At 45.0% G+C, this 26,226-nt stretch overlaps 1 protein-coding gene across 4 annotated transcripts in view; it reads left to right on the top strand.

Annotated features, from left to right (window-relative positions):
* Positions 1-26,226, top strand: part of Phc2 (polyhomeotic homolog 2) — a 109,310-nt gene that overhangs the window by 14,054 nt on the left and 69,030 nt on the right. The window lies entirely within an intron of this gene.

Genomic DNA, 26,226 nt, shown 5'->3' with positions numbered 1-26,226 from the left:
TCCCCTCCATGGCCTCTACATCAGCTCTTGCCTCCAGAATCCTGCCCTGTTTGAGTTCCTGTCCTGACTTCCTTCAGTGATGAGCAGCAAAGCCAGAGTATGTAGATGGTTTTTTTTTTTTTTAACTCTGAGGGCCTACCAACCAGTTTCCAAATAAATACACGGAGACTTCTTTTTACTTATGAATGTCCAGCCTTAGCTTGGCTTGTTTCTAGCCAACTTTCCTAACTTAAATTATCCTGTTATCCTCTAATTACATTTTGCCTCTGAGCTTTTTACCTTTCTTTATTCTATATATCTTTCTTTCCTTCTTACTCTATGGCTGGCTGGGTAGCTGGCCCCTAACATCCTTCTCTCTCCTCCTTTTCTCACTCCTCCTCTACCCTAGATTTCTCCTCCTATTTGTCCTTTCTGCATGCCAGCTTTGCCTATTTCTCTGCCTAGCTATTGGCTGTTCAGCTCTTTATTAGACCAATCAGGTGTTTTAGACAGACAAAGTAACACAGCTTTACAGAGTTAAACAAATGCAGCATAAAAGAATGCAACACATCTTTGCATCATTAAACAAACATTCCACAGCATAAACAAATGTAACACATCTTCAACTAATATTCCACCACAGAAGTGTAAGCCAAATAAACCCGTTCCTCCCCAACTTGCACTTTGGTCATGGTGTTTGGTCGCAGCAATAGGAACCCTAAGACACTGGCCATTCCCAGAGGAGCAGCAGCATGGCCTGGAGCTGTGAGGTCCTCTTTGCCCAGAGCAGGAGCTGCCTTGAGTTTCAGTCATACATGTCTCCCCCTTGCTTCTTGTCACCATTCCGTATATTTGTATAGAGAATGAGTCTCTTGGCTCCCTTGAAACTTCACTGTTCCTCTTGCTTCCTCTGAGCCTCCAGTACTGTCAGCCTCCTGAGATGGACATGAGACTCTCTGGACCCTACTTGTCATCCCTTGTTCCCTTAGGAAGTCCTGTCTCAATCCCTCCTTTCCTGTTTCTCAAGGACACACGTCTCAGAATTGTAGACACATTGCTCTTTCCACGTTTTCAACAGTGCCCTGCCTATGACATCACTGTCCCAAAGGAGTAACTTCCCTGCTCCTACATAGAAAGAAATTAAAGATGAGATGGTATTTCTACTTTATTAGAAGATGGGGCTGTGTGCGGAATGGCTGTACTACATACTGATGACAGAGTACCGTTGGTGGAGCATTTACACTGTAAAGTTCTTATTTCATGCTCTCAACAGTTCTACAAAGGGAGTCAGGCAAATTGCCGCCATTAAATATCCTTTCTCCCAGTTTTCTTGACTCTGATTAGTGGTCTTAGAAAGAAAGCTGTTTTAGGGCCAGAGAGATGACTCTGTGTGTAAAAACTGTGCAAACGCCTGAGGACCAGAACTCAATCCCTGAAACCCATGGAAAGGGACAAGAAGAGGTTGGACTCTATAAAACTGTCCTCTGACTCCACATGTGTGAATGAGTGAATGAGTACACACGCGCACATTCTTATAATAGTAATGACAATAATGAATTATATATTTTTAAAAAATGTTTTCTTTGAATCACAAGAAGGCCCAGTGTGTTTCCAGGAATCCCCTGCTAAGTCTGCGATGAGTATCATAGGTGTATAGACTTGAGGCTGTGTGTTAACATCGTTCAGCTGCTTCAGTCCTTGGGGAGATTCTGCTGTGGTTTGGGACTAATCTCAGGTGACTATGACTGGAATATGGCTTCTGGGCACTGGTAAGTTTATTGTAGAGAGAGCCAAATATCCTTTACAAATAAATGATAAGTTGTAATTGCCGCACAACACAATTTATGATGTAGGCTGGATAACGACTCCTCAAATCTGGAGCCCAGATCTCTGGGACCTGCAAACGTTGCCTCAAAAGGAAAAGGCTCTTTGATGATGTGATTAAGATAAAGATCTTGACCAGAGAGAGTGTCTTGAACTGTCCAACCACGGACATCCTGGTAAGAGGGAGGCATAGATAGGAGGCAGCAGCCTGGGCTTAGAGACAAAGATTGGAGTGATAAGGCTGTGAGCCATAAGGAGTGCTGGAAGTTCCCGGAAGCTGGAAGACTCGGGGAACAATCCCTCCTTGGTCGTCACGGGGGTGCAGCCTCGCTGGCTGCTTTGGTTTTAGCCCAATGAAGCTAATATTGTACTTCTGGCCTCCAGACATTGAGGAGTTACATTTTGTTATTTCAAGCCACTAGATTTGTAGTAATTTGTTATGGCAGGAGCCGGGCTAACCCAGTGAGGACAGTCACTTACTTGCTTCATCATTCGCTTTGAGGTCAGATATATGAAGACAGCCATCAGCTGGCACATGGATAATTTCACCAGACATGTATGTAGTGTTTTCCGCATACTAGGCTCTGGATGAGCGTTGGCCGTGTTTCTACTTTACTCTGTGTGTGTGTGTGTGTGTGTGTGTGTGTGTGTGTATGGTGTGTGTGGTGTGGTGTGTTGTGGGTGTGTGTGTGTGATGGGATGTGTGTGTTTGGGATGTGTGTGTCTGTGGTGTGGTGTGTTTGTAGTGTGTGTGTGTGTGATGGGAGATGGGGGGGATATGTGGGGATGGGGCGTGTATGTGTGTATATGGTACTGTGGTGGTATGTTTGTGGTGTGTAGATGTAACCAATAAAATACCACCACAGTGGTGTGTGTATGTGGTGTGTTTGTAGTGGGGGGATGGTGTGAGGGATGTGTGTGGTATGTTATGTGTGTGTGTGTGTGTGGTGAGTGGTGTTTGTGTGTGCACACTTGCACACATAGCTGTGGAGACCAGAGATCAACCTCAGATGTCGTTCTTCAAGAGGTACCATTTTGTTTTTGGAAGCAGGGTCTTTACTGGGACCTGGGGCTCACCTGTTGGGCCCCAGCCGTGTGCCTGTCTGTCTCTAGGATTACAAGCACGTGCCACTGTGATCAGCTTTTTGCTTGGATACTTGGGTTCTGGGGATCAACCCAAGTGGCAAGTACTTTACCCACTAATCTCCCCGACACCCTCGTGTGTGTGTGTGTGTGTGTGTGTGTGTGTGTGTGTGTGTGTGTGTGATGGGATGTGTGCTCACCTTGAATCTTCATAGCAGCCATATAAAGGGTGTGCTGTTGTCATCTCCAGGTGTAGATGAGGAGGTTGAGGCACAGGAAAGTGGAGTGACTTGGCTAAAGTCAGGCAGCTGTGTGCAGTGAGACTTATGCCCGCACCCGAGGGAGCTGGCCCGGGAGTCCATGCTGCTGAGCACAGGGTCCTCGTCCTTAGGGCACAGAGGCGGTGTGACAATGTCTGCAAGCTCCCTGTCCTCCAGCCTTCATGTTGTCTGTGGTTTTGTCTGCACTTGTTCTCCTTGTTAAGGACCCTTCATCTTTGACACTTTCAGGATATTCCCTGTGGTTCTGGTTTCTGAGGGATTTGGGCATCACAGGAGGAGTAGATGGCTTCCCTCTTCACTTTTCTAGACATATTCATATAATATTGACATTATATCTTCCCTGAATATTTAGTGGAATTCACAAGTAAAGTCATCTTGTCTTTGTAGGAAGGTTTCAAACCATTTATTTATTTATTTATTATTTATTTATTTGTTTGTTTGTTTGTTTATTTGTTTATTTATTTATTATTTATTTCTGTAGACAGGGTTTCTCAGTGTAGCCCAGACTGTCCTGCTGGAACTCACTTTGTGCACTAGGATGGCATGGAACTCACAGAGATCTGCCTGACTCTGTCTCCCATGTGCTAAAGATTTGCTTATTACGTATACAGTGTTCTGTCTGCATTATGCCTGCGTGCCAGAAGAGGGCACCAGATCACATTACAGATGGTTGGGAGCTATCATGTGGTTGCTGGGAATTGAACTCAGGACCTCAGTGCTCTTAACCTCTGAACCATCTCTCCAGCCCCACACAAATTATTCTTAATAGATACAGTGTAACCAGCATGGTAGCACATACTTATAATCCCAGATACTCTGTAACAAAAAAAAATAAAAATAAATAAAATTAAAAAAGAGTGTGGGTGAGATAGAACTCTTCAGCTTGTCTGTTTCTTCATGTGTGAACTCTGATAGTCTGTGTCTTTCCAGGAAATGGTCCATTTCACCTGAGCTATGTAATGTATTGGCATAAAGTAATCCATAGTGCCGCCTCGTTGTCCTGTTAACGTCTGTGAGATTTCTGTCATCTCTGGGTTTTCCCCTTCCCATCACTCTGGCTGGAAGTTTGCAGTTTTACTGCTAGTTACCAAGAACCAGCTTTTCGTTTGGATGATCTTCCCGCCGCTGGTTATTTTGCCACCCCCACCCCCCCCGTTCATACTTTTTTGTGACTTGAATCTCATTTGTTCTTTTCTTACTTCTTAAGATAGACGCTGAGGTTAAAATTCCAGAGCTTTCTCTTCTCAAATGGATAGTTTAAGGCTAGAAAACCCTTTAAGTAGCACTTCTCTGTCTCTCTCACGGATTTTGTATAGAATGCTTTTTCATTTCATTACATTCAAAATATTTGCTAATTTCCCCTGTGATTTATTCCTTGACTCATGAATTATTTTAAAGTGTGTTCTTTCTCAAATATTAGGGGCTTTCCTAATGGCTCTCTCTTACTGACTTCAAATGTCATTCCATTGTGTGCTCCTGTGGTCCTCACTATTTAGTCCTGGCTAGCCTTGAACTCACAGAAGTCTGAGTGCTGGGATTAAAGGCATACACCACCGAGCCCAGCCTTTAATAGTACAGTTATTCTAGAGTTCATTTATTTAGTATTTATCTGTCTGAAAAGCTCAATTTTACCCTCATTTTGAGAGCTGTTTCCTGGGTGTGGAATTTGAGGCTGAGTGTTAATTTCTTTTTCATTTTTCTTCTTCAGTTTCTTTAAAGATGCCTGTCCACTGACTGCTGCGTACATCACGTATGAAAAGTCCCAGATCCTTCCTTTGCTCCTATGTAATGTGTCCTTTTTTCCTGAGTGTTTTCAGGATCTTCCTGTCATCAGCTCAGCAGTTTGACTATTTGTTCCTTGGAGTCATTTCCTTTCCATGAATTCTGCTTGGATGCGCTTCTTGGATCTGTGAATTCATGGCTTTCATCGAGTTTGGAAAACTTCACTGTTTCTGTTCCCTTCCACCCAGGTCCTTCTCCTTCTGGAACTCTGGTCTCAAGAACATTAGATTGTTGATGAGGCCAATGATGACAGCTTGTTTCTCTTTACTTCTGTCTTTCTTTCCTGCTGGGTCGTTCCTGATGCTATGTCTTCTCATCCATTGGTTACTCCGGTCTGGTCCGCTTTGGTCTCGGATGCTGTCTCTCCAATGACTGGAAGCTGGATTTGGGGTTTCTTACATTCCCCTTTGCCTTGTCCTCATTCTCACGTGTCTTCTGCCTCGTGAGCATGTGGGGTGCAGTTACAAATGCCGCATTAATGCCACGTCTGCCAGTCCTTCCCCTGCTGGGCTCTGGACTCTGTCTAGCTTCTTTGTCTGTCTTGTCGTTTTCATGGATACTAGTCATTGTGAATTTGATACTCCCATTGCTGAAGTTCATTCCATTCCTTTAATTCATTTTGAAATACAGCTGAATACCTGAATATAAATTACCCCTGTCCTGTGTGAACATGGAACTGTTCCGTCTACTCCTTTGAGGTGGTCTGGAGTAGTTCTCAGATACGTTGACGTGTCCATCAGAACTAAGCCAGACGCTCCAGGGAGGTCTGTGTGGAGAACAGAATCCAGAGTTTTCCTCCTCTCCTCTCATCCCCTCCTCTTTCCTCTCTCGACTCATCTCCCCTTCAGGTAGTTCAGCCATCTTCAGCCCTAGACCCCTCAGTCTTTTCCACCCAGGGAGCTCTCTACACAGTGTCCCCCCACAGTGTTCTGGAACTGCCCCAGGAAGCAGGCTGGAACTCTCTAGGGTTCACTTTGTATCTTTTTGCTCAGATATCACAGGCCTGTGTTTTCTGTCAGCTAATGTCTGAAAAACAGTGTTTTCTGTGTTTTGTCCAGTTTTTTAGTTGATTATGAAGGAAGGATAAATCATGTCCCTTCTTTTCTACCCTCTTGGTAAAAAATCTCTAACATTTCCAAGAGGCCCTATATTTAGATATAGCATTCACAGGGCCCTGGGATTGATACCCATCACCACGCAAACACACACACACACACACACACACACACACACACACACACACACACACACACACACACACATTTCCATTCAATACATGGTTTTTGGATAATTCATAATTCTTGTATGATATTAGAGGGACCAGCCTTAATATTATCATCCCAGGGGCTCAGGAGAGAACTACTAACGGCGAGGACTATTTTCAGGAAATAGAATCTCAGCACACCGAGCTCTATAGTCCACTTGCTTTAACTCCTCTGGCATAACATCCTGTATACCCAGCTTCAGTTCTTTTCTCATGTCTAGCTCCTTTCTTGCCTGATTTCTCTCTATACTTATCTATTGCTCCCTCTAAGTTCTATCTTAATTCTCTCGTCTTAATTCTGCCTCATCTAGGTCCTTTTCAGCTTGTTCTTGCCCATCTAGTACTTCCCATCTGACTCTTCCTCATCTTCCATCTCATTCCTCTGGTGCTCTCCTTTAGCCCTTCACTCTAATTCTTCCCCATCTCAGTTTGTTCCTCTCAAGTTCTTACCCGTCTAGTTCTTCCATTCTCTTTTCTCTTCTCTGTCCCTCCGTGCCCTGGAAGTCCTGGTATACAAAGCCAGGCTTCCAGGGTCAAACGGAGGGGTGATAAGAATCACATAGGGAGCCAATAACCTTTAATTATCATTTGCAACCCCAAAGGGAAGTAACCAATGGGGAAATGAATTAACTAAAGGCTAAATTTGGGTAATACCTAAGAAGAGGGAATCTTATGTGCTCAACTATAGTCTTAAACGTGATTAGTAGAAAATGTTAAGAATCTGTAAGTTGCTAGGTCAATGGGAGAAAATAAAACTGTCTTCTTTTTTCCTGTGGCTCCTATCTGTCCAAGCTATCTGCTGTTTTTCTGCAGGGTGGGGAAAAGTGTGCTCAGTCGCTAGGCAACCTGTGTACAGCTAGATGCCTCTGGTGATAATTAAAGGGAGATCTGGAACCGGAGGTAAGGTTTGGGAAAGGAGGAAGTAAAGCTTAATTGGCATATCCGCCAGGCCTTCTCAAACAGGTAGCCTGGATGCTTAAGTCTGTTCTTAGAGAGTACAGAGGTATCTCTGGTAAGGTACTTTCCTCCATCTGGGGATGGACCTGGCCGGATGCTGCCAATGACAATAATTACAGGGAGGCTTGAACTGGGGTTCTGGCTGAGCATAGCTGTCAGTGCAGAAGGTTATCCAAATATTCCTAGAGGTAGTTAGGTAAGGAGTTAGCAGTCTATAAAGTTAGTAAGGCCGTAAGAAAGGAGGGTCCGAGCTGAATTGTGTAAAGCTATTACTTAATGTCCACCTGACCTAGGTGGTGTCTCCTTGTGGAATTTACCTTAAATCAGGAGACTTGCATGTGGACTGTTATTACTACTAGTCCTTGAAAGTGGCCAAGGGAGATATCTGATTCCAGAGAAAGCCTTTCCTGAGGCTGTTCTCCAAATACCTGAAATGTGTATGTCCAGAGAGTGATTAGTCCACACTGTTAGCCCTTCTTGGGGAAAAGTCAATTGGGAAAACTATGAAGGCACACATAACTTTCATAACAGAAGACAGCTGATATATAACAAGCCAAGTAACATCAAAAACTCCTTGGGATTTGGCTTCCTCTGGAGGAATTCCCAGATTCCTCCAAGTAGTGACTTTGCCATAACCAGTTGAGTTCTTATAATATATTCCTGCGGCCGACAGCACATAATGTATATATTTATATAAATCTAAATTGAATATATTAGGTGAATTAAGACTTAGGAGATTTGTTGCCAGACAGTGGTTATACATGCCTTTAATCCCAGCACTCAGGAGGCAAAAGCAGGCGGGTCTCTGTGAGTTCAAGGCCTGCTTGGTCTGTAGAGTAAGTCCCAGGACAGCCAGGGCTACATACTGAGAAACCGTCTCAAAAAAACTAAAACTAACCAACCAACCAACCAACAAAACAAACAAAAATGTAGGAGATGTGTGTGTGTGTTTCTCACACAGCTTCTGTCGTGTGATTAAAGACTAAATCATTGGTACAGATTTTCCTGGGTTTAAAGAGTGAGTTCAGACTAGGCTCAGGCAGACCCGGCTGTGCTTCACTGTGTCCGTGTCTGTTTAAACTGTCAGTGTCTTGGGTGTTTGCAGTGTCTTGTTTTAGGCATTTCATCCCAATTCCGAACCAGGAATAATGTGTTTTAGATCACAGAGATAAAGACCAAAATCAGATGAGGAGGTCATGTTCAATGCTGACGCTCTTTTGACTATGTCAGTTTCCCATCTACCTACATGTGACATCAGGATTCATGTTCTTCTCCATGTTCTTGCTGAGCAGGTTGAAAATAAATGAAACTAATTATAACAGTCTGCCTTTGGACGATGTTATGTAGGGCAATAAATCAACCTCAACTATTAACCTTTGATGTGTATGACACACGATGGGGGGTGTACACATGTAAGTGTTTAGTATCTCACGTGTGTGAGGCATCTCAGTCTCCATCTCAGCCTAAATTCCGTTCTTAGGTATGCAATGAGCTGAGATGTAGTGGCATTAATGATGCATTCATGAGTTCCACTCCACCACGCTCCCTTTTCCACGGCAGCATAGCCCACAGGAATCCCATAAGTCAGCTGCCAACAGACCACAAATGCAACGTTGGACTGTTGCACCAGTCATGTACTCTGGGGCCACAGGAGGCCTGGTAAGGCGAAGCTGGATGAATGATGATTGTTTCTTTCATCAGGAAAATAATTAGAAGCTCATGATTTGCATACAGTGGATCAAAACAATGAAAGAGCTTCAGGGACAGCACAGTTATCTAGATATATAGCCGAATTTAACTCCACTGTTAGTGGGATTTGCTCCGCCCATGACCTTGGGCTATATGCCCGAAGGAGGAGGTGCTTCTTGCTGTGACCTCTTAAAAGGAAAGGGAGAGGGGTCATGAGGTCCCTTCTCCCTGCTTCCTGCTTCCTGGTGGGATTGATCTGCCAGGTGGATTTGCTCCTGTCAGATCAGAGGACAACTTCAGCTGTCTGCTCGGTTCTGTATTCATGAGTGTATTTCCTCAATTTATATCCTAATAAATTCCCTAATACTCCTTAAGCAGACTCCCGTGGATTTAGCAGACTCCCGTGGATTTCTCACTTTACAACACCACACCACATGTTAGGCCTTTGAGTATGCGGTTGTTGCACTGTTGGCCAAGTCTGATTGTACTGAGAATTCTGTGTTTTATACTTAACAATTTTTAAAGACAACCTTCATATTTGAGATTGCTATCATGGGATTAAAAAAAAACAAAAACAAACAAAAAAACGGTTCCTCAGTGCATTTATTTTCTACTAAAAGCTAAAAGAACACAAGATTTCCTCTTATGAGCTTCTGGAAAAAATTCCAAGCAGACAATCTAGTTATCTGCCCCAGTTATTACATTCTAACCAAACAACCCGATATTCTTTTTGCACCTTTCAGGCTATTGTATTTTTGCCTAGACTTGAGGCTCCTAATAACACGGGACTACCTGAAACTCATTGGTTCTTCTTTAGGTCAGATCAAAGCATGAAAGCGTAAGGAAGTCCTTCGTATGTCTTCAAACTGGTGACAAGTTTGGAAGAGGTCCCAGCACTGAACCTTTCAAGCAGAGAACTGCATGGCAGAGGTTACATGATCACTTATAGTCTGTCCCGGCAGAGGGGCGCTCTCTTCTGCTCTGTGATAGAGCAGGCAGGAAGGAACAGTGTAAGAGTTGGGCCTCACGCACTCTCAGGTGCAGTCATTCCCTATTCTGCCATTCTCAGGACCCAATCTGTGATATCCACAGACACCGCAGGGCATTGATTGGCTCCTTCTTGCTAGTCTCTCATCTCCCTTAACACGAGGTCTCTTAGTTCTCTTGCAAGCCAAGAACATCTTCTTTATCCATCTATTTTTCCTGCTTTTCACTCTACGTGGCTAATAATGTCCGGATCCCTTTCCAGTTGGCAGGAAAGCCACTCTAATCTCCCACAAGATAGTTTTGCTTCTGGCCTGGGCCTGGAGTGGACTTTCTGGTAGAGGGAAGAGAGTGGTCCTGGGGTTGCTGGTCAAGCACTGGAGGACCTTTACTAACATTGCTGGCTGAGCCCGTGGAATCTTCAAGGGAATTTTCTTCATAGAACATGTGAAACGACCCAAGAGTCGCAGCTGTGGAAAGCATTTGTGATGTCACCAGTGGCAACAGGCCAAAGCCTCAAAGCCTAGCTCCCGAATAGCTTGGGAAGCACTGTTCAGTCCCGGAAGGGACTGAAACCCCAAATGTGAACAGGCAGTGTGAAATAAGCCAGGCTCTTCCTACAGTTAATCTCCAGCTGGACCCACAACAACCACAAGGTAAGCATCCCTTTCCTGAAAGGCTGGGCTTAGAAGCATTTTAGAGTACAGCTTTTTAAAAATTTGAAATATTTGCTTCTAAATAATGAGATATTTTGGAGATGGGACCCAACTCCAAACATAAAGTTTGTGTTTTGTGTATATGTTATGTACAGAGGCTGACTGTTAACTATATAGCTTTTTAAATAACTTTTTCGTGAAGCAATGAATTTCATGATAGAATTTTTCACAGAGGTGTCTTGTCAGTGCTCGAAAGGTCTCAGATTCGGGAGGATTGGGGATTTTTGGGTGGAGGATGCTTAGCCTATACTTTGCAGCTGCCCTGATTCTGCTCTCGAGGTGAAGCGCCTAGGCTGTAGCTTCTCAGCCTATTCTTGGTGTCTGGTGGTGGTGGACAGCTCCAGTGTTAGACAGTGAGTTCAATCAGTGCTTGTTAGTTTAGCAATGGTCATTACCTCCTGGGTTCCCGTGAGCCTTGAGTGTAACTACTTTAAAAGCCCACTAAAGTCCTTGATGACAACCCCTAAAAAGAAGTAAGTGCCAGCAGCCTTTTCTTTGGTTTGTGGCTAATTGGGCATTTAGCACCTTGCTTTCAAATTCTGCCCTCCTTCAGACCTGAGGGTGATGCCCCAAATGTACCTTCAGCACCCAGATTTTGTCTTTTATAATTAGAAACATGTCTTACCAAATTTAAATGTTTACCATTTTGGGATAAGGGCTAAGTGGGGTACATATATATGGCACTGTATTGGGGAGGGCATTTTTTTTTTTTTTTTTTTTTGGTTTTTCGAGACAGGGTTTCTCTGTGTAGCTTTGCGCCTTTCCTGGAACTCGCTTTGGCGACCAGGCTGGCCTCGAACTCACAGAGATCCGCCTGGCTCTGCCTCCCGAGTGCTGGGATTAAAGGCGTGCGCCACCACCGCCCGGCTTTATTCTCTTTTTTTTCTGCATATACTGAGAATTGAACCTAGAACCTCACACACACAAGGCAATCGCTATACCACTGAGCTACACTCCCTACCCTTCTTTTTACTTCTTATTTTGAGGCAGAGCTTCACTCTCTTTCTAATCAAAAAATAATTATACATATTCATAATTCAATACATGTATACAATGGGTAATGATCAGATCGAGGAAATAGCATTCCATCTTATGTCTTTGTGTTTGGGGCCTGTGGTAGTTTTAATGAGAATATCCTCATAGGCTCACACATTTGAGTACTTAGTCCCCAGTTGATGGAACTGTTTGGGAAGGATTAAGAGGTGTGGCCTTCTTGGATAAGGTGTGTCTCTTGCGGGGGAGGACTTTGCAGTTTCAAAACACTCACACCATTCCCAGTATGCCTCTCTCTGTGCCTCCCGCTTGAGGATCATGCTGTGAGCTCTCAGCTGTTCCTGCCGCCAAGCCTTTGCTCCTCCATCATGGACGCTAATCCTTTGAAACTCTACGCCCAATTAAATGCTTTCTTTTATAAGTTTTCTTGGTCGTGGTGTTTTGTCACAGCAATAAAAAAGTAATTTAAGGCAGAGCCTCCAAACTCCCCTTCTCTAATTCTTCGTAAAATACATCATAAGTTGTTGTAAAATGTAGTCATGCAACTGTGTGTATAACACTATAACTTAGTGCCTCCTACTTGTGTTTTAGAATCATTATCCCAATTCTATGTCTCCTATTCCAACCCTTCCCAGCCTCAGGTAACCTGTTCTACCTTCTTACTTGACATTAAGTTTTTAGCTTTTCATATGGGTGAAAATGTAGCATTCATCTTTCTGGCTTATTTCACTTAACACAATGACCTGTGGTTTTGTCTATTTTTCAGTGAGTGACAAGATTTCATCTACTGTGAATAATAGCATCTTGGTCTTTGAGTTACATATAAGTGTTGGTTAAGAGGCAGTCCTAGGCCGAGTTTCTTTAGACAGTTCCTGGACGTGAACTCTGACTTTTCCAATTATTAATTGTAAATGGAACTTTTGTCAAGTTATTTGACCTCTCCATGTTAATGAATTCACGGTGGCTGTAATAAGGGTTGGCAGGTTTCTTGTGCTTTTCTGTAAATATAGATGATGTTTGCATGCAAAGACAGTTTCATGTCTTCCTTTCCAGTCTTTACACCTTTTTTAAAACCTGCCCTATTGCATTGGCTGGCACTGCCAGTGAAATGTTGAACTGCATTGCTGTTCCCAGTCTCAGGGGAAAGCATTCAGTCTTTCACTGAATAAACACGTTAGCTGTGGGTTTTATCACATGGCCTCTTAAACTTGAGGACATTTTTTGTTGTTGTTTCTACTTTGCTTAGAGTTGTTATAAGACTGGGTATTAAATTTTACAAATAACTTTCCTTCAGCTATAGCAGTGGTTCTCAACCTGTGGGTCACTACCCCTTTGGCTGTGAATGAGCTTTTCACAGGGGTTGCCTATGACCATCCTGCATATCAGCTATTTATATTATGATTCATACCAGAAGCAAAATTATAGTTATTAAGTAGCAATGAAAATAATTTATGTTTGGAGGTCACCACACATGAGGAACTATATTAAAAGGTCACAGCATTAGGAAGGTTGAGAACCACTAAGCTATAGGGATAATCATGTGTTCATCTTTATTAGTATGACATATAGTGAATAATTTTTCCAATGGTAAGCCACTTCCTGAATATAACAAAAAGAAATATTTTTTATAGATTTGTTGGGAAGTGGTAGTTCCCTGGGCTTCCTCTCTAGTCGTCTTAACTATAAAGATACTTACTATGTTAAAGATATAATAATTAACAGTCATCTATGTTGGGAGTGAGAAACAAATGATTATATTCAGACATCCTAGCTAGTAATTTAAATGCATTTTAGTGATATATAAACCAAGACCACAAGAATAAAATATCATGCTAATCCCCTGGTCATTTACTTGCCCCATAATTCCCAGTTTTAAAAAAATCTAAATTCTTTCTAAATCTTCCTATTTAAAGTATTGGGGCCTGGAGAGATGGTTCAGTCAATAAGTGCTTGCCACATACTCACGAGGACCTGAGTTCAGATCCCCAGCACCCAAGTGAAAAGCCAAGCACCACAATAGAAGGCATCTGTAGGAGGAGACAGGAGTATCCAGGCAATATTCGAGCTCCAGGTTCAGTGAGAGACCCTGCCTCAAAAAGTCAGGTGGAGAGCAACAGAAAGGTCTTTGATCTACACACACAACACACACACACACACACACACACACACACACACACACACACACACACACCAGGGGATTATGCATACACTACACACATAAAAGAATTTAATAAAAGAAAGAAATGAGCATACTGAGCCATGATGCTGGCTAGTTCCTATTGAAATCTAATTCACTCCGCACCTAGAGGTCTTTTAGAATAGTGATAAGAACCATGAGCGCCCGGATGAGGAAAGGACCCCATGCTTGGTGCCCTAGTTTACTGACTGTCTTTTCCACGGTGACCATGACTCTTCTCTCTGTAGAGATATTTTTGTTGTTTGTCCATAGGTGTCAACCAGCCTCTTTGATTGTTGTGACTGCTATTTTTGCAAAGAGGCATTTTAAAGTTAGTGTGAATGTGGTAAGAAGGATCCAGTCCCCCTGGTTTCCACCTGCAGTCCTACAAATAGAGAGAGCCAAAGGGGCCATCAGCTGAGTGAGCCTTCCATTAGGTTTGTGTGCAGAGCCTGGATCCCCAACGGCACAGTCTGCACACCATCTTTTGTACAGACAGTGAATCGGGCAGAAGAGTAGGTACATGTGACTGGAGCCGCCCTGGAAACTCACTGCTCTCTCCTGTGAAGCTGCCTTGCACACCCTTCTCTGGACACCTGCAGCCTGCAAGGTCACCCCAAGAAGGGACCCTCAACTCTTACTGCACGTGGCAGCTTCCAGAGCAGCATGACCTGCCCCATTCCACTGCTGCTCTCAGCCCATTCCTAACTCAGGTCTTTCTCGTGGTCCCATGGAGTGACACTCCGGACCCACTGCACATGCTCCCTGTGAGCCATTCCCAAAGATGCCTGCTCTGGGGAAAGCAGCTAAGTCAGCCGAGGAAGATGAGGAATCACTCCAGTCAGAGGGGAAGAGTCGGACATATTGGAAATGACATCAGTGCAGTGATCCCACGGGGATTAATACAAATTAAGCCCGTATGTTTTTCCTGGAAATTCCCACTCATTGCAGGCATCCATTTTTCTCTGTAATGGAGTGGGGGCAGGTGTTTTTCAGTCCATTCAGCAGCAGAGACAATTAAGCCTGGTTGGTCAGAGTGTCACAAAACCACCAAGTGTGCAGCAGACCTTCCAGGATATCCACCACGTATGAAGGGATTATTGTGAGTTTTCCCTTTGAGCAGTCTTTCAAAATATATTCATTTAGTTTGGGGATGAGGTAATATAAAGATATGAGGACAGTGTAAAATGGAGATTATTTCGTAGAAAACTGTTACTTGTTACGTATTTGACATTCTACCATTTCTGTTTCTTAGCAATCAGTTCAGCTCATTTACTGTGTGCCACCTATGTGTTCATGGGTGAATGCTCCTCTTCGTTCTGGGTGGTCGGAAGTTATGTACAAACCGAATAGGACTGAGGGTGAAATCACAAGCATATAAACATGCCTAATAACCAGTGGGGGTGGGGAAAGGGCGAGCATAGCTATTAGATATAAAATTACTCTAGATTATTATTTTAATAATTTATGTTGAGGCTTTTCTTATTATAAAAACATGTTTTCAATTACAGAAGATTCAAAGGTTTTAAAAAAGGCAAAGAAAACTTATCTCAGGACCCCTACTATAGTGATATTAATTTTTACATCCTTTCAAACTTTTATCAGTACAAAATAAAAATCTTGTTTTATACTCCTTTATAGGCTACATTTGTAACTTTTTGTGAACATTTTTGTGTCACTAACTATCATAATACTCTATTTTGTAAAAGTACAGTCATGAATTCCCTAATGGTTAAGATGTAAACATTAACATTTCGTCTCTTACAATAACTGCTCAGGTACCTAAATGTTTGTGAAAATCATGACTTTTTTTTTTAAGACAGGGTTTCTCTGTGTATCCCTGGCTGTCCTGGAACTTGCTTTGTAGACCAGGCTGGCCTTGAACTCAGAGGTTCACCTGCCTCTGCCTCATGCCACCACCACTTCCTGTCTCGATTTTTTTTTTTTTTGGGAAGGCCTTCTCCTCACCCGGTCTGCACTGGCCACCCTGCTGCAGTGCCCTGCGTAGTGATCTGTGTTGTCTGACTTTTTCACTGCTCCCTGTCAGATGTAAAACACGCAGGAGCCTTCTCCTGCTCACCACTCTGTCCTGAAGTGCGCACAGTACGTTCTCAGTGAGCATCCAGTGACTGAGATGCCCAATCCTGCTTCAGTTACGGAGAGGTGGGCTCAGGAAATAGAGGAAAAAGTCAAAACAAAGTGAAGAAAAAGCCGAGCTACTTAAGGATCTATTATATTAAAATAAGAAGTGAAAAGAAGAGACAAGAAATGTGTGGAAATGGGCTCAAAAAGAGAAGAAAATGCTTTAGTTATAAGTATTACTGTTGTTTTGGAAAAACTCTTAATTAAAGGGAAAGGAACTAATTGTATTGCTCCTTCTATGTAGGGTACCTGAATTGCCAGATGTGAGATTTTTTTTTTCTAGTTTTTAGTTTTGTTGTTATGGTGGTTCTGGTTTTTTTGAGACAGGGTCTCACTTTGTAGCCCTGCCTAGCCTGGAACTTACTATGTAGACCAGGCTGGTCTTGAACTCACAGACATGCACCTGCGTCTCCCTTCCAAATGCTGAGAGCAAAGGCATGCACTACGATGCCCTGCTATTTTTTTCCTTTTTTGAAACAAGAACGATTTACATTTGGTTCTTCCTGTTTTTAAGTTTAAAGTTTATTTGCTCTCATTGTGTGTGAGTGGGGATGTCAGAGAACAGCTGACTCCATTCTGAGACCTGGGGCCTTGGCTCTGCATTTTCTACACCTGTGCTGGTGAGTGGGGTTACAGGCCACCTGCCCTCACTGCCCTGCCCTGCCCCCGCCCTGCCCTGCTCTACATTTCTCTAAACTTTAGTGTCTAAAGCATATACTCTCACCTGATGTTCCTTTTCTATCTCCCCAACTAGAAATACAAGCTTCCTAGGAAGGAACCCCGTTTTGTTCACCATCTCACCCATCATTTGAGAGAACCTGCCTGGCTCAGGACTTTGATGGATGAATGAACAGCAGGGTAGAGAGTTGTGACTGTCACCCCAAGGTGCGGGGACCCTCGCGGTCTGCAGAGGAATGAGGTGCTCCGGAAAGAGTGAAGTAGGGCTAACTGGGCGTGGTGAGCTGGGGAAGTGGCTAGGGCGGGAGCATGTGCAGTCACTGTAGACCCTTGTGATGAGGGCCTGGAATAGTACGGCAGCAGCAGAAGGAAGATGGATGGTGCCGTGACGTGGCTTAAATCACCTTCAGATGGACTGCACTCAGTTGCGCCACACCCCCAATCCTCAACCTGCCACCCTGCCAGGCTTGACGTCGGAACTCACATTAGTGGACCTTCCGCTCAGCCCTGTCTGTTTCTGCGTTCTTGTTCTTCCCAAGCGTGCTCTTGACCAGCATCTTCCTCAGAACAAAATGCCATGTCCACTACTCACTTCTCAAGTAAACCGCCAGTGGCCGGTGGTGTTGTTTTCCCTTATTTGGTTTGGTATTTGAGACAAGATCTTGTAGTCTACCTGGCTTAGTATTCTGTATGCCCAGGTCAGCTCTGAACTCACAATAATCCTCTTGCCTCAGCTTCCTAAGGGCAGGGATTACAGGCATGCACCATGCACCCAGTCCAGCCCTGGGTTATACTTTAAATCCAGACTTTGGTTTGTCATTTAAATCTGGGCATGGTGGTACATGCCTGTAACCCTACAACCAGGAAGCAGAGGCAGGAGGTCTGCCTAAAGTCTGAAGCCAACCTGTGCTACACAGCAAGACCCTGTCTCCAAAGAATCCTCAACCCTCCCCCACCAAAAAAAGTAAAAATAAAAAAGATGTAATGCCAGTTCTCTTCTCATTCTCCCTCTTCTCCAACTCCCATTCACTCCATGCTGAGGAAAGGTCAGAAAAACCCACTTTTAAAATGTATACACCACTCTAACCAACACACAACTAAAATTGTTATTTTTACACTATAAAATGATTAATATTTGGACTTGAATCTTTAGACAGTTTCCCTAAGAATATTACTTATCTACTATTTTTAAAATTTTTTGTTTTTTAACCACTTTTTAAATATAGAGAACAATGGGGTAATAATTCATTGAATCTTCTAATGCCAGCAAGGATAGGCACCCTGAAGCACATTATTGTAGTGGATGGCTGTTTGAGCCATGCCCTGAAGCACCACCCCTAGTGAGGTAGCAGGTGGTTGTTACACCTGCCTATGACCTTGAAGTACATGGCCCTGGGGTGTGGCCACTGGGGACCCTTAAGACCTAGGATGCATGTACACTCTCTCTCTTCGATACCTCATGGTGGGGCAAACTCCAAATGCCCTGGTGGCCTCTACCCTCAGCCTCCATGGCTGCTGTGGCACACTTCCCATGCTTCCCTGTCTCTTTTAAAATTCCCACCCTGCTCTCAGGGCCTGCTCCCTGCCACACCACAGCTTTCTCCCTTCCAGACCTGCTAGCTCAGTCAGGAGAGCATGTGACTCTTAATCTCAGGGTCGTGTGTTTGTGCCCCGTGTTGGGTGCCAAGTTTTGGGATAAAACTGCTAGCTATCCATGGAGCCTGCTTAATGAGCAAAGGAATTTATTGGACGGTTAACTCACAAGACAGAGTAAAGGAATTTGTTGCAGGATCGTGGAAGAGTGAGGCATGGTCCAACAGGGTTCTCTGGCAAGTTCTGCCCTGGTCCGTACCAGCATCCAAAATCACAAGGTAGCAGAGAGAGAGAGTGTGTACATGCATCCGAGGTCTTAAGGGTCCCCCAGCAGCCATGCCCCAGGGGCATGTACCTCAAGGTCAGAGGCAGGTATAACAGCTACCTGCTACCTTTCTAGGGGTAGTGCTTTAGGACATGGCTCAAACAGCCATCCACTACACATTATTCCAACTTAAATCCTACCAGCCAACATTATATCTTCCCATGTCAACATGTATGGTTCTAATTAGCACTGGTGCAGAATAACCCATTATGTATGTGCATGTGTATGTGTGTATATATGTGTGTACAGTTGTGTGTGTGCAGATATGTGTTGCATGTGTGTGTATGTGTGCAGGTGTGTATATGTGTGCAGGTGTGTATATGTTCATGTGTGTGTGCAGATGTGTGTGTGCACAGATGTGTGTATGTGGATGTGTGTATGCAGATATGTATGTGCAGGTGTGTGTGTGTGTGTGTGTGTGTGTGTGTGTGTGTGTGTGTGTGTGACATAACAGCAGCATGAGCTCTGCCTGTCTTGGGATGCTGCTTCACCACCTGCTAAGAGACTTTAGGCCAGTTTCTTAATCTCAGTGATCTTATTTTCTTCATTCACAACATAGAGTAACAGAATTGGCTTGAAGATGAGAGGATCTGTGGGAGCCTCGGAGCCTCCCTGCTGCCCAGTGAGTGCTCAGTCATGCTCCACGCTGTCCTCCTCCTCTCACATTGCTGTTAGTGTTTGGACTGGTTCCAAGTTTCTGCTGTGACAGTGTTGTGATGAGCGTCCCTGTATATTTGTGGGGCCGGGGAAGGGCTCTGTAGGGAAGCCCTCACTGCTCACGCATGCGTTCCACCCACACCCTGTGTGGAGCTGTAAGCAGTAACATTCATCTTTGCTCCCAGCTCCTACAGCGAGGCAGGAGGTAGAGGCAAGGACGCCCCAGAAGCTTGTGGCCCAGCTAGCCTAGTGTACACAACAATAAACAACAAAAAGACCTTGTTTCAAACAAAGCAGAAACCAAGGAACGGCTCCCAAGGTGTACTCTGATCTCCACACATGGACCACGACATATCCATGCCCCACAACATAGACACACATGCATATCATATATACACACATGCATATTGTACACGTACACATATGTCCATGCGTGCCTGTGTGCATGTGTTAGTGTGTGCACACACACACGGTTTCATCATGTTCTCTGTATCCTTTAATGTAAATTCCTGAAGAGGAGGTTCTTAGGTCAAAGGACATATACCTTGCAAATATTATTTATTGCCAAATTTCTCTTTAAAACTGGTATTCCGAATCACACTTCTTACCCAGCAGTTTAGGGAGCATTTTACCCACCTCACCTCAACCCTGGCTATTAACACGTTTCTAAATGGTTTCCATGCTCACTTATTTTGATTTGCTTCTCTTTAAATATGAGTAAAGCTAATCCTTCCACAGAGGTAGCGTCTGTCTTTCTTCACAGTGATAAGCTCCTGCTCCTTGCCCTTGCCTGTTTCCCTGCTGAATCATCTTTTCATTGCTTTTCCCCGAGCTCTCAACGCCTTAAAGATAAGAAAGCTGACATCCGTTTTCAGAAACTTGATGACTGTGAAGTCGGATGTAACTCAGTTAGTTACACACATTATTTTGTAAATAGTGTAGAGCTTCTGCTTGCTTTTCTGTCTCAGTTTGTCTGGGGCATTCCCACCGACCCTTTCTCTGGGTCACGGTCTGTGCCTCTGTTGCTTAGGATTCCCCTACCCCTCCCACCCCCCTACCCCCGCTCCTTCCATCGGGCCAGCTTCTCTGCCAAACTCAGTGACTGGTGTGATGGCCTCACTGTAGAAGCTTACAGGGGAGACAGCCCTAAGACAAAAACCACACACTGGATCTTTATACTTGGAAGGTAAGAATGCTTGAGCAGATCTAAACAGGCTCTGTGCATATGCCCAAACCAAGATGCTCAGGCCCGGTACAGAGGCCACATGGCTCCCCTGCTTGTGTGGCTGCTGTCGGGAACACTTAGAACTGGGCACGGGGCTGTCTGGTGCCCACTCACCTGCTCCTGGGAATTGTCCCAAGTGGGAAGGGCAATGATAAGAATGTGACTGTAATACTGTGCTTGCGAGCTCAGTGTCTGAAATAACTCACATGCCTTTGGGGGAGGGTCTGCTGTGGTGTGGTCTGGTTAGTCCACACACATCTGCTTCAAATCCCATGCTTCTTCAAGGGATGCGGGTTCCTCTGGGGTTGAGAAGATTCAGATGGTACAGTGTCTCACCCGAGGTACCCACACTGCTCTGCTCCACTGTTCACAGGGTCCGACTGTGGTAGGACCAATCATACGTTCGTTCTTACAGTTTTGTCATGATCACTGAAGGCAGACTAGCTTTTTTTCCCTACCACCTGAGCAGCTCGAAGTGAGGTTGTCAAGATAACTGAATTTGCCCCCAAAACACTTCATAGTCAATGTCTGGGGACAGAGCTCCTCCAACCAGCTGTATGCACTATTAGGAGGCAGTCCTGGGAATCTGGTGTCTATCTTCATGTGCTTTCTAGTTCTGAAAATGCCATATAGTCCTGGAAGCCCCTGGAAAATGGACTCAGAGGAGACCAGGCCCCTGGGGCAACAGGTGTCCAGACACCATGGGCCATCAGACAGATCTGTGTGGCTGTCATCTGAGTGAGGCATTGCCCAGATGAAGAGGGAGCGCCCTTTACTAAAGTTGTATCTGTTACTTGTGTTCTAGGCAGAGGATACTGTGGTGTATAAGCCCAAACACTTTCTTAAAAAAATAGGCAACTTAGAAAATAAAGAAAAGCTTGAGAAAATAAAAATTCTGAAGTAACTCCAAAGCAACTTTTCTTAACATTTAGAATGGATGCCCTCAGCTGAGCTGTATATTAAGTAATGCATGCTTAGCAAAGTGGGGTTGTGTTATACATACCGTTTGCAGCAACCTTCATGCTATTCTATTTTTACTGGTTATTTCAACTCCTTGGTGGGGGAAGGTGGGGACAGGGAGCTCTGTGTGTGTGTGTGTGTGTGTGTGTGTGTGTGTGTGTGTGTGTGTGTATTTCTTCCTATGGGGTGGGGTGCACACGTGTGTGAGGGTAAGTGTACTTGGGTCTACGCACTTACGGTGACAGAAGTCAGCCTCGCGTGTTGTTCCTCAGGCACCGTTCACCTTGTTGTTTGGTTTTTTGTCTGTTTGTTTTTAAGTGCATTGGTGTTTTGTCATGGGTGTTGTGTTCCCTGGAACTGGAGTTACAGACAGTTGTGAGCTGCCATGTGGGTGCTGGGAATTGAACCCAGATCCTCTGGAAGAGCATTGACTGCTCTTAACTGCTGAGCCATCTCTCCAGCCCCGCACTTGGTTTTTTGAGGCAGAGTCGATCACCTGCACCGGGTGCTCACCGATTAGGCTAGGCTAGTTGGCCAGTGAGCTCCAGGGACCCACACCCATTTCTGCCTCCCCATTGTTGCACCAGCGTGCCCTGCATTTTTGTGAAAGGTGCTGGGGATTGAACTTGAGTCCTTACCCTTGCACAGTGAGCACTTCCCCCACGGAGTGACCGTCCCAGCCCTGGACAGTTCCAACTCCATAAAGCCCGTTGGTGTGAAGCCCGCTCCTCCCTTTCAGTGTGACCTCATGGAGCAGAGGTGGGACATAAGTAATGCTTACACTTTATGTTACTGAACACTTTGCCAAGCATCCCCACCCCAGTGAGGAAGCCACCTACCCCTGCTTCCCCGATGAGCAGAGCCAGGGTTTATCTCTGCGCCCAGCACCAGGTGTCCCCAGGTTCCTGTGTGGCCTCTAGGTCCCTGGTGGTGGTTACTGCTGAACATGACGACTTGATGAACTCTGCTGAGTGGCAGGGCCCCAGGATAAGTGCTCCAAATACATTCACTCTCCCTCTTTGCCATGACCCAGGGAGCTGGGTGCTTGTACCCCTGTTCCCCAAACCAGGAAACTGAAGCTCAGAGAGGCTCAGTGCTCAAGAGGACCCAGCTGGTAAGAGGCCAGGCAGATGTCCCAGGGCTGGCCTCCTGACCCCGCACTTCTCGGAACACTAGAGCAGAGTGGTGCCCTCCACTCCAGCCTTGGAGGCCAGTTCTGTGGGGTTGCCTCATGTGGGGCTCCGTGGGAGGGATGCTGCCTCTGTCAGCAGGCAGAGCTTTCCTCTGCTCCAAAGCTGAATGGCTCTGAAGGAGTTCCCACTGCAGCTACATGGGGAGGGGTGGAAGGCTTCTTCTATGAGCCTCCTCTCTCCCTCCACAGGAGGCTTCCTGGCTGTGAACAGCACTTGGTGTCAGAAAGAGGCCACCGGCCTTAACAGGCCACATCTATTTTCATTTACCTTCTGAAAGAAGATTAAGGAGAAAATTCAATTTTGCCTAATGCCTCCCCCCAAATGGCTAATTTATATGCTAATTAGCGAGATAGGGATCGATGAAACTGGTAATCAATATGATATCCCAGGCACCAGTAATGAAACTCATTTGAGGATGCACCACGAGTGGAAATGAAGCAATTACAACAGAATAAATGGGGCAGCTCAGGGAGCAGGGGCTCCACAGTGCACTTGACTGTGTTAGCTCCCCTCTTAGGCCGCCCCGACTCTTCCGCCCCATGAGAATCACTATCCATTCAGACCCTTCATGGCGCCACATATGGGTTTCTTCCTCTCTGAGGGCCAGACCCTGTACTGCCTCTGTGGCTGCTGGTGGGGGGTGTGTGGGGGGATGCTGCAGAAAATGACAGTGTCTGAAAGACCAGAGGCAGGGCAGTGGAGCTAGATGGAGCTCCCTAAGCCGTACCGTCAGGGCTGCCATGCCTGCTCAGTTTGGCATAAGGAGTTTTATTCAGAGAGAAGTATATTAAGCACATTACTCAGATGCTTCAAAAAACTGTCTGGCTTTCAAATGTGTCACCTCACGAGGCCACATGTTAAATGACATGCAGAAGCCCAGAGCTGTAGTTCCCACATGGCCTAGCCTGACTCCAGGAAGTTTTATTTCAGCCTGAGCATTGGTTGCCAGCTTCTGTGTAGGTCCTGGGGGCTGAGGGGTGACTGCTGTCACCTCTGGAGATAGACGAGCTTAATGTTACTCAGTTCACACTCATCAACAAAGATTGCCCAAAAATGTTCTTTACCCGGTGCCTGTAAATTCACTGGAATCACCTTGGAGATTTCCTTATGAAAATGTTTAGATGCATTGGAAAGTCCCGAAGCTTGTACAATGGATATTAGATGTGCTATTAGACATGTCCTATCTAAATTCTACAACTAACATTTCCCAGATTAGCATCATTACTTAACTATCAAATTGTCCATCCTTCTATCCATTCATTGATATCCCTTTTAAGGACATATTTCATATTTCAGCCAGGCTGGTGGCGCACGCCTTTAATCCCAGCACTCGAAAGACAGGCAGGTGGGTCTCTGTGAGTTCAAGGCCAGGCTGGTCTACAAAGTAAGTTCCAGGACAGCCAGGGCTACTCAGAGAAACCCTGTGCCGAGAGAGAGAGAGAGAGAGAGAGAGAGAGAGAGTGAGAGAGAGAGAGAGAGAGAGAGAGAGAGATGGGGGGGAGGGAGGGAGGGGGAGGGGGGGAGGGGGAGGGAGGGAGGGAGGGAGGGAAAGAAAGCATATTTGAACTAAGTTGCAGAACTCTGAGCACTTCATCCCTGAACAGTTCAGCAGAGTTCAGGTTTTGTGGGTTCTTTTCTTTTGAGGTGAAATTTACATACGACTAAATACTCCAATCTGAAGAGCTTCATTCTCTAAGCCTGACAGGCGCCTACACAGAGCGATAGAACCCGGTCAGTACCACCCCAGACACTCCTGAACTCACACTGTTTGCAGGAGTCACCACGGTCTGATATTTTTCTCTGCCATAGAGACTCATAAATGGAACATCTCTTCTTTTCTTCATGTTGGCACATTCGAGTACCCCTCAAAACTAAAGTTTCCTGTGGTCACCCTAGTTGCTGTAGAGCATTAGAAGTTAGTCCTCCTGGGAATTGTATTTTTGTGCCCATTTAATGATCCTTACTAAACCCTTAACATCTGTGTGTCCTTCCATTTGTGATAGTAGTTTTAGATAATTACTTTATTATCTCTGTGTATGCTCGTGCATGGGAGCCAGCAGTGTGTGGGTGTCCAAGGAGGACAAAGGTCCGATCACCTGGAGTTAGATCACCTAACGTGAGTTCTGGAACTGATCTTGGGTCTTCTGGAAGAGCGGTGCATGCGCTTAACCTCTGAGCCATCTCTCCAGCCCCCATTCTAGTACTCTTGGTCTTCTCCCGTGGTGTGTAGATCAATGGTTTGTTCACTGATGCAGAGTGTTCCCTTGCGTAAGTATACAAGGTTGTGGTTGATGTCAGTGAAGCTACTATGAACATAATTGGCCAAGACTTCTTATGAAAATCTGTTTTCATTTGCTTAAGTCAATTTCTAGGATGGAATTTCTGGCTTATGGGGTCATTCTGAGTGTTTCATTTTTGTAGGAAATTGAGCATTTCATGGAGAGTAGAACCATGATTATGGAGGCTGGCAAGGGCCTGGGGAGAGGGGGACAGAGTCGTGGTTTGGTGAGTACGAGAGTGCAGGTAGAAGAAGGGGTTAAGTTCTTGTGCCCCACAGCTTGGTAGGGTGACCCTAATTAACAGTGGTTTATTCTCTGTTCCAGAATACCTCAGAGAGAGAATTTTGAAAGTAAGAAACAGTACCTATTTGAGGTGACAGTTCTACTAATCACCTTGATTTGATGTGAACAGAACTTACACTGTACCCCATAAATATGTATAATTATTACATGTCAGCTGCAAACTTTTAAAATTGAAAGAAATTGCCAGCCTGTTTTCCAAAGTGAGTTGTGCTATTCCCAGGAGGCTTTTTAAGAATTAATGCCCCTGAGGGCTGGAGAGACGGCTCAGAGGGCAAAGTGCCTGCACCCACATAAACCCTGCTGTGGTATGTATCTGTAAGCCCGTGTTGGGAGGTCAGATGGCAGAGATAGTCCATTGGCTAGCCAGCCTAGTCACATGGATGTGTTCTGGGTTCATCGAGAAACCCTGCCCGAGAAGACACAGGGTGAGCAGCAGTGGAGGAAGACATTCAACTCAACCGCTAGCCTCCACATGCAGGCCCACACACAAGTATGGACACCCACATGTACATACACCACACATCCCTACACACAAACACGCATACACACGGGGGGATTGCTGCCCCCCCTCCGAAAATTTATTTTTGAAAAGGCTTATTTTGTTTTGTGAGTGTTTTACCTAAATGTATATATAAGTGCACTATGTGTGTGCCTGGTGCTGCCAGAAGAGGGCACCAGATTCCCTGGAACTAGAGTTAAAGAGGCCTGTGAGCCTTCATGTGGGTGCTGGGAATCAAACCTGGGTCCTCTGCAAGAACAGCCAGTGCTCTTAGCCGCTGAGCCATGAATGAATGAGTGAATGAATGAGTGGCTGAATGAATGAATTGGTGGAGGGGTGTCCAGGCCCAGGCGTTTCTGCTGTGGTCACCTGCAGGTTTAATGGGCAGTGGTGCTGGGAGGCACTGGAGGGTCAGCATTGATTCAAGCGACAGCCTTTCACGTCCTCACAGTTTGGTTGTGTTAATGACTTTTTTTCACTTTGAAAAATAGCCTTCTGTGGCTGTTTCCCTTTTTTCTCTTTTACTTTTATAAGGTCTTGGGAGTATTCTAGACTTACTGGGGATCACAGCACAGACCTGCCTGTCGGTCCCCCGATTTGACACTCGACCTGTGTAATTTGGGGCAAGTTACAAATCGAATTCC

The sequence above is a fragment of the Peromyscus californicus genome, unplaced genomic scaffold (genome assembly GCF_007827085.1).
Source record: "Peromyscus californicus insignis strain IS unplaced genomic scaffold, ASM782708v3 Scaffold_5__1_contigs__length_169319896, whole genome shotgun sequence".
Taxonomy (NCBI): domain Eukaryota; kingdom Metazoa; phylum Chordata; class Mammalia; order Rodentia; family Cricetidae; genus Peromyscus; species Peromyscus californicus.
Note: the sequence above shows the minus strand (reverse complement) of the source record. Positions and strands in the feature narration are given on the sequence as shown.